Source organism: Miscanthus floridulus, chromosome 8, assembly GCF_019320115.1.
Source record: "Miscanthus floridulus cultivar M001 chromosome 8, ASM1932011v1, whole genome shotgun sequence".
NCBI classification, from domain to species: Eukaryota; Viridiplantae; Streptophyta; class Magnoliopsida; order Poales; family Poaceae; genus Miscanthus; species Miscanthus floridulus.
This window is the reverse complement of record NC_089587.1, coordinates 197,056,879-197,063,798: the sequence shown is the minus strand read 5'-3', so window position 1 is coordinate 197,063,798 and position 6,920 is coordinate 197,056,879. Positions and strand designations below refer to the sequence as shown.

The 6,920-nt window shown below is 50.3% G+C and overlaps 1 pseudogene; it reads left to right on the top strand.

The window, feature by feature from the left end:
• The first annotated feature begins 2,629 nt into the window (after positions 1 to 2,629).
• Positions 2,630 to 4,084, top strand: LOC136474486 (DNA damage-repair/toleration protein DRT100-like; annotated as a pseudogene).
• The last annotated feature ends 2,836 nt before the right edge of the window (positions 4,085 to 6,920 follow it).

Below are 6,920 nucleotides of genomic sequence, written 5' to 3'. Positions count from 1 at the left end.
CTGCCCATGAGATGTTGACCTGGCGGGTAGTCTTGAGCGGGTCCTTCCGTCGTGTGCCCTTAGGGCTGTTGACCGGAGAAAGTCCCGAAGTTGTTCCTGTTTTTCACTAGGATGTGAGGTCGCTCCGAGTTCTTCTATTGCTTCTCGGATCCTATCGTAGGGTGTATTCGTCGCGCGTCTTTCTTCGACTTCTTGCTCTGATTTTCTTCTATTGTACTCGGCCAGATCTGATTCATATCTGATCCAAGCTTCCTTGCGCTGCTTAGCACGGCGTTTGCGTCCTTGTTTCAATTTGTTTCTTCTTTCTCTGGCTTGCTTCTAATTTTTTGTCTCGCCATCGTGTCCCTGGATAAAGGGTGATATGTTGGACTCAGATTCATCCGATGACCTGATGTCGGGTGCTTCTGGGGGGACCAATGGTGATCGAGGACGTCGAACCATGAATACTTCTCGTGCGTGAATTGTTCTGTTATCGGCGTCGGTTTCCACACTATCATAGTCGTTGATAACTTTAGTAGAGGCTTCAAGGTCACAGATCGAGTCTCCTTCTTGGTAGGGTAGAATTGCTGTTGTCGTCGTGCCGACTAATCGGGTACCGCTATCCTCAGGAACAGAACCTGGCCAGTGGACGATGCTGTCTTGAGATGTCATAGTTAGTACGAGACCTTCCTGAGCTCCTTTCAGTGGCATTCTAAGCACCGGATCTTCGAGGAGACGGCTTTGAAGCTTGCCATCGTCGCCTGCCTCGTAGATCCATGAACCGAAGATAAAGGTTGATCCTGTCGAGAAGATCATGTTGTTGAGGTCCGTCGAGCTCTCGGATGCAAATTTGTCGAAAGCCCCTACCTGGCGCGCCAGCTGTCGATGTTTCACCATCGATAGCCTGCCACGGGAGTTTTCGGGGTAGTTTGTTCGGGCTTCAGCGTATGCAGAACTCGACGGTAAACGCAAGAGACAGTCGATTTATCCTGGTTCGGGCCCTAGACCGTGATCGAGTAATAGCCCTACGTCTAGTTCGGCGTTAGCCTTTGCGTTGGATTGATCGTAAAGTGTTGCATTGTGTTATCTCTGTCCCTTCTCCAGGAACTCCGCCCTCCTTTATATAGTCAGGAGGCTAGAGTCCTAGTCGGTTTACAATGTAGAGTCCTAGTAGGATTACATAGTAGTATTACTACTAGGATTACATGGGAGGAATCCTAATCAAACTAGATCTACTCTCTTCCTTGCGGTGTATCCCGTGGATCCCACGTCGACATCTAGTGGTCACGTTCTAATTCATCTTGGGACGAGACTCTGCACCATGTTGCTATAACTCGTACGGACATGGAGAGAGTGAAGAACCACCAAAGCGCTCAGTATTTTAATATTCAAATATAGATATATTTTAGAGGTCATATGAGCACATGTTACTAAATTTAGTAATGGAAATTTCTTAAGGTGTGTTCTAACGGCACTATCATGTTCTTTATCTCACAAACTTGAACTTAAAACTTAATTTATACATAGAGAAAAATAAAAAAAATCTTAGCAAGAGGTAATTTATACTAATTGGACTAGTTCCTTCGTATTGATCTATAACTAGATTTCCTGTTATCATTTTCATGTTCTTTGTACTTTATATTATCGTGATTCTTTTTTGTCTAAGAATTAGATTGATTAGGTGAAAGTTAGAGACTTATAAATAATTAAATTTGGTTTCCTTTTTTTCTTTGTAATATTCAGCTTTGTTTTAGCTTTTTTACTATGAAATAAATGTTCATTTGGTTACTGTCCATATCATTGTCAGGCATGTACATCACCATATGTATGATTGTCGTCAGCTTGAATAACCTCCTATATTACTCCCTCCGTTTTAAATTATAAAATATTTTAACTTTTTAAATACATGCACTTAGATATATATTTTGTCTAGACACATAGTTAAAGCAATATATCGAAAAGCAAAAATGTCAGAGGAAGTAGTTAAGAGCATGACTATTTGTTAGCTAGTGTTATATGTCTTGACACGTTTATTATAAATTTTGATCAAATCTAATATGATTTGACTTGATAAAAAAATAAGAATAGAGTCAAGTGCTTAGCTATAAGTCAAGTTACAAGAGCCAAGTTATACAATATGTGTTTCCTATTTGACTTAAAAAAGTTTCTCTTTCCTATTCCCCCCACCCCACCCCACCCCACAACACTTGTTACTTGGACGACGCTTGGATACACAGCTTGTTGATTGCATAAGACCCAAGCTTTTATCTTTTCTCTCTTATATCCTCTTCGTCGGCATTAGGTTGGCTATAAGCCCTTTCTAAACCAGTCTCCGCCGTCTGATCTGAAATTCTGAAGTAAACGGCACTCCATCGCCTCCTCCATAATCATAGAAACGACCGACTCATGGAATTGCACCCAAAAAAGCTGCCATCACCATGCGCACCAAATACCACCGTCGTCTAAACAAACGCACAAAAGAAACGGCCTCGTTTCGTTTGTCTCCTTGCCCCCCGGGTTTCCCGGCGAACAGTGACACGCCACAGCGCACAGCCCACAGGTTGGTGAGGAGATGCTGGCGAAACGCATCGCCCTGGCCGGCACAGCTCACACTCCACTGATCCCACTCGCTCGCTCAAAGCGAAACTGCCCCTCCACGACTTTAGCGCCGATATCAAGGCCGCGCCAAAGCCGTCCTCGATCGATGCAACAATGGCTTCGGTTAGTCGTCGCGTCCTGCTAGCGCTGCTCTCCCTTCTCCTGCCCGCGGTGTTGTCCGCTCCCGCGGCCACATTCCCGGGCGACAAGGCGGCGCTCGCGGCGCTCAGGTCTGCGGTGGCCGCGTCCTCGGTGCCGCCTCTACTCCTGCCTCGCGTCGTGGGACTTCGCCCGCGACCCCTGCGCGGCGTTCCCGTGCGGCCTCCGCTGCTACGCGGCCGCCGGCGCCACCAACTCCTCCTACCTCCGCGTCACCGCCGTCGCGCTCGACCCCGCGGGTTACTCTGGCGCGCTCCCCGCGGCCCTTCTGTCCTCGCTCCCCTTCCTCGCGTCGCTGTCCCTCGCCGACAACCGGTTCCACGGCGAGCTCCCCGTGGGGGTCCCGCTGCCGCCGAGCCTCCGCATCCTCGACCTCTCCGGCAACGCCTTCTCCGGCGCCATCCCGGGGTCCCTGTTCACCGCCTCCTCCGCGCTGCAGGAGCTCTACCTCTCCCGCAACGGCTTCTCCGGCGGGGTACCGCCGCAGCTGGCGCTCCTGGGCGCCCTGACGCGGCTCGAGCTGCAGCACAACGCGCTCGCGGGGCCCCTGAGGCTGGGCGCGATGCGCTCGCTGGTCCACCTCGACGTGAGCAGCAACGCGCTGTCGGGCTCGTTGCTCGGCGCGCCGGGGACGCTGCCGCCGTCGCTCTGGTCCGTAGCGGCGCGCAACAACTCTTTCTCCGGGCCGCTGAGCGCCGCGGTGCTGGCCGCGCTCCCCGCGGTGCGGGTGCTGGACCTCATGGGCAACGCGGTGTCCGGCGCGGTCCCGGGCGCCGCGCTCGCGCACCCGGCGCTGCAGCAGCTGCGCCTGGGATCCAACCAGCTCAACGCGGTCCAGGAGGCTCCCGACGGCGGATCCTCCAGCCAGCTCGTGGAGCTGGACCTGAGCGGCAACAGGCTCGCCGGGCGGCTGCCAGCCTGCCTTGGCGCAATGCCGTGGCTCGCGGCGGTCGCGCTCGACAGGAACCGGTTCACCGGCGGCATTCCCGAACGGTACGCCGTCCGTGCCGCGGCCGAGGAGGCCACGGAGCAGTGGGTGCCTTTCGTCCGGCTGATGCTGCAAGGCAACTATCTCTGTGGAGCCCTGCCGAGGCAGCTGAGGCAGCTCAAGGAGGGCAGCGCGGTGGTGAGCTTGGCGGACAACTGCCTGCCGAGGTGTCCGCCCAAGTTCTTCTTCTGCCAAGGGGCTCCGCAGAAGGAGCTCGCCACGTGTCCGAAGTGCGATACTTCGATCCATCGTGAGGACATTCTGCTGCGGATGCCCTGACTGTACATTCTGAGCTACGGAGTAGTACTAGAATCTTTGGCAAAAATAAAAGTACGGAGTATGCATTCTTGTACGGGTGTACCAAAAGAGCAAAAGAAGCAGGAGCTCTGCATATCAATTGAATGTGTTGTAAACCATTTGCCTGGCCTGTCTGAGGTTGTCCCAACTCCCAATAGTTGTTCTTGCCAAAAGGCCTTGATAACACAGAGGTAAACATTTCATTTCACTGAAAGGGCAGATCATATATCTGAAGAAAATCTGTTTGTCATATAACAGAAGCACAAGATGCTTGGTTAATATCTCTCACAAGTCAGACAAAATTTGGCTAGAATTCTAGAAATCGCTTTCTTTTATTTAGAAGGCTATATAGATGTTGAATTTTTTTAGGACACCAAAAATCTCTCTAGACTTTTTTTGAGAGGATCTTGAGTCTTGACAAACAACTACAAATAAGAGAGTTTTTTTTTGAAACACAAATAAGAAAGGTTTTCAGTTTGAGAGGCCTATGCGTGACGCCCCCATGGCGGCGGCGACCTAGGCTTAACTAGGGTTTGGCTGACCTTGACGGCGACAACCGGCGTTGAGGGTTCTCGTTTCCCTTCAGGCGACCTTGCGCGATCCCCTCAGGTGCGTTGCATTCGGGCTGACTAAGGGGTCGACTCTGTTCAACTGCCCGGCCTTGGTGCGCAGTACCTGTTAGGGTTCGTGCGAGTCTGTGAAGGTGCAGCAATGGCGGCGAAGAGCTCGGCGATGGGTGAGGAGAAGAAGGTGAACGCACAAGCTACTGATGGGGCAGGCTCCCTCGAAGAGTGCCGCCAACTACAATGAGTTGCCTAAGTTGGAACTGTCGCAGCCTTGGCAAAGCTGCGACAATAAAGGAGCTTCGTGATTTAACGAGGCGATTTGCCCTTTCTGTACTGTGTGTCCAGGAGACTCAAGTGCACAAGGCGAGGGTGGAGCAGTTGAAGACCACATTAGGGTTTGATTTTTCCTTTGCAGTGAGCAATACATGCCGTAGTGGTGGCCTGGTTATTTTCTGAAAAAATAATACAAATTTACAGATATTACCATACTCACAATATCACATCGATGCTATTATAAAGGAGGGTGATCTTGAACCCTGGAGATTAACTTGTGTGTATGGGGAAGCTCGGACCAGTGAGAGGCTTAGGACGTGGGATGTTTTAAAGTTCATTAAATCTTCGTCACCGCTTCCCTGGGTTTGCATAGGTGATTTTAATGAGGTTTTAGACAGGTCCAAACATGTCGAAGTACCGGAGCGAAGCAACAGATGGAGGGCTTTAGAGAAGCCATCGACGTGTGTGGCTTGGCGGATCTTGGCTTTGAAGGGAGGAGCTGGACGTATGAAAAGAAGGTTACCGATGGTTCTTACTGTCGGGTTCGTTTGGACAGAGCTTTGGCCATGGCGGACTGGTCGGAGCGCTATCCTTTGGCCACGGTTCGGCACCTCACTGCAGCTGCGTCGGACCATGGTCCGATTCTTCTTTCTTGGCGACCAGACGAGTCTAGTAGCAACAAGAGGAAGAACTTCAAGTACGAGGTGATGTGGGAAACTCATGACAGATTTTCGTCCATGCTGAAGGAAACTTGGGAAGAGACGGAATAGACCAGTGTGCATGATCTCCGACGTAAGTTGAAGGAGGTCAGTGGCCATTTGCAGCGCTGGGACAGGATGACCTATGGTAACGTTCGACAGGAGCTGCGCAAGCTAACAGCCGAACAAGAGCGCTTGTAGTTGAACCCACTGCGAGTTGGACCATCACATGCCGAACTGAAGATCAAGGAACGCATCGTGGAATTAAATCACAGGGAGGAAATTTTGTGGCGGCAGAGATCGAGGATCATGTGGCTTGCCGAGGGGGATAGAAATACCCGGTTCTTTCACCTACGTGCAAGTCGCTGAAAGAGGAGAAACAAGATTTCTAAGCTGAAGAAAGCTGATGGGGATTTTACTGTGAATGAACAGGAGATGAAGGAAGTGACTAGGAATTTCTATGAAAATTTATTTAGCTCAGAAGGAGTGCATAATATGGAAGCTGTCTTAGGTACAGTTCCAGTGAAGGTCACATCTGAAATGAACGATAAGCTGCTGATGCCTTTCGCGGCTCAAGAGGTAAAGGAAGCTCTTTTTCATATGTTCCCTACTAAGGCACCCGGACCGGATGGCTTCCCGGCTTATTTTTTCCAGCGTCAATGGGATTTGTATGGACCTCAGGTGACCTCAGCAGTGCTGTGGGTCCTACGAGGGGATGACGACCCAAAGGTGATCAATGACACAATTATAGTGTTAATACCTAAGGTTGAGAATCCGGAAGATTTGGGCTAATTCCGACCGATCAGTCTGTGCAATGTGATATATAAAATTGCTTCTAAGGCGGTTGCAAATAGACTGAAGGTGATGTTACCGAAGATAATCTCTGAAGAACAATTGGCCTTTGTACCTGGCAGGATAATCACAGACAGTATAATCACAGTGTATGAGTGTTTACACTTTATGAAGAAGAAGCGTGCTAGGGATCTGCGGTGCTCTGCTCTCAAGTTGGACATGCGAAAAGCTTATGATCGGGTCGAATGGCCGTACTTGAAAGCGATTATGCTTCGTCTGGGCTTTCACCAGATTTGGGTCAAGATGGTAATGAGGTTGGTTACATCAGTAACATTTTCAATTCAGCTTAACGGTGATTGCTTGGAACCTTTTACTCCAACACGGGGAATCAGACAGGGTGACCCGATCTCCTCCTATCTTTTCTTGTTAGCAACAGAGGGCCTTTCGTGCCTCTTGAAATCAAGTCAGTCATCAGTGCTCAATGGAATTAGGGTGGCGCCGTCAGCCCCGACGGTGAGCCATCTACTCTTTGCAGATGAGAGCCTGCTGTTTTTCAGAGCGGATGGGGAG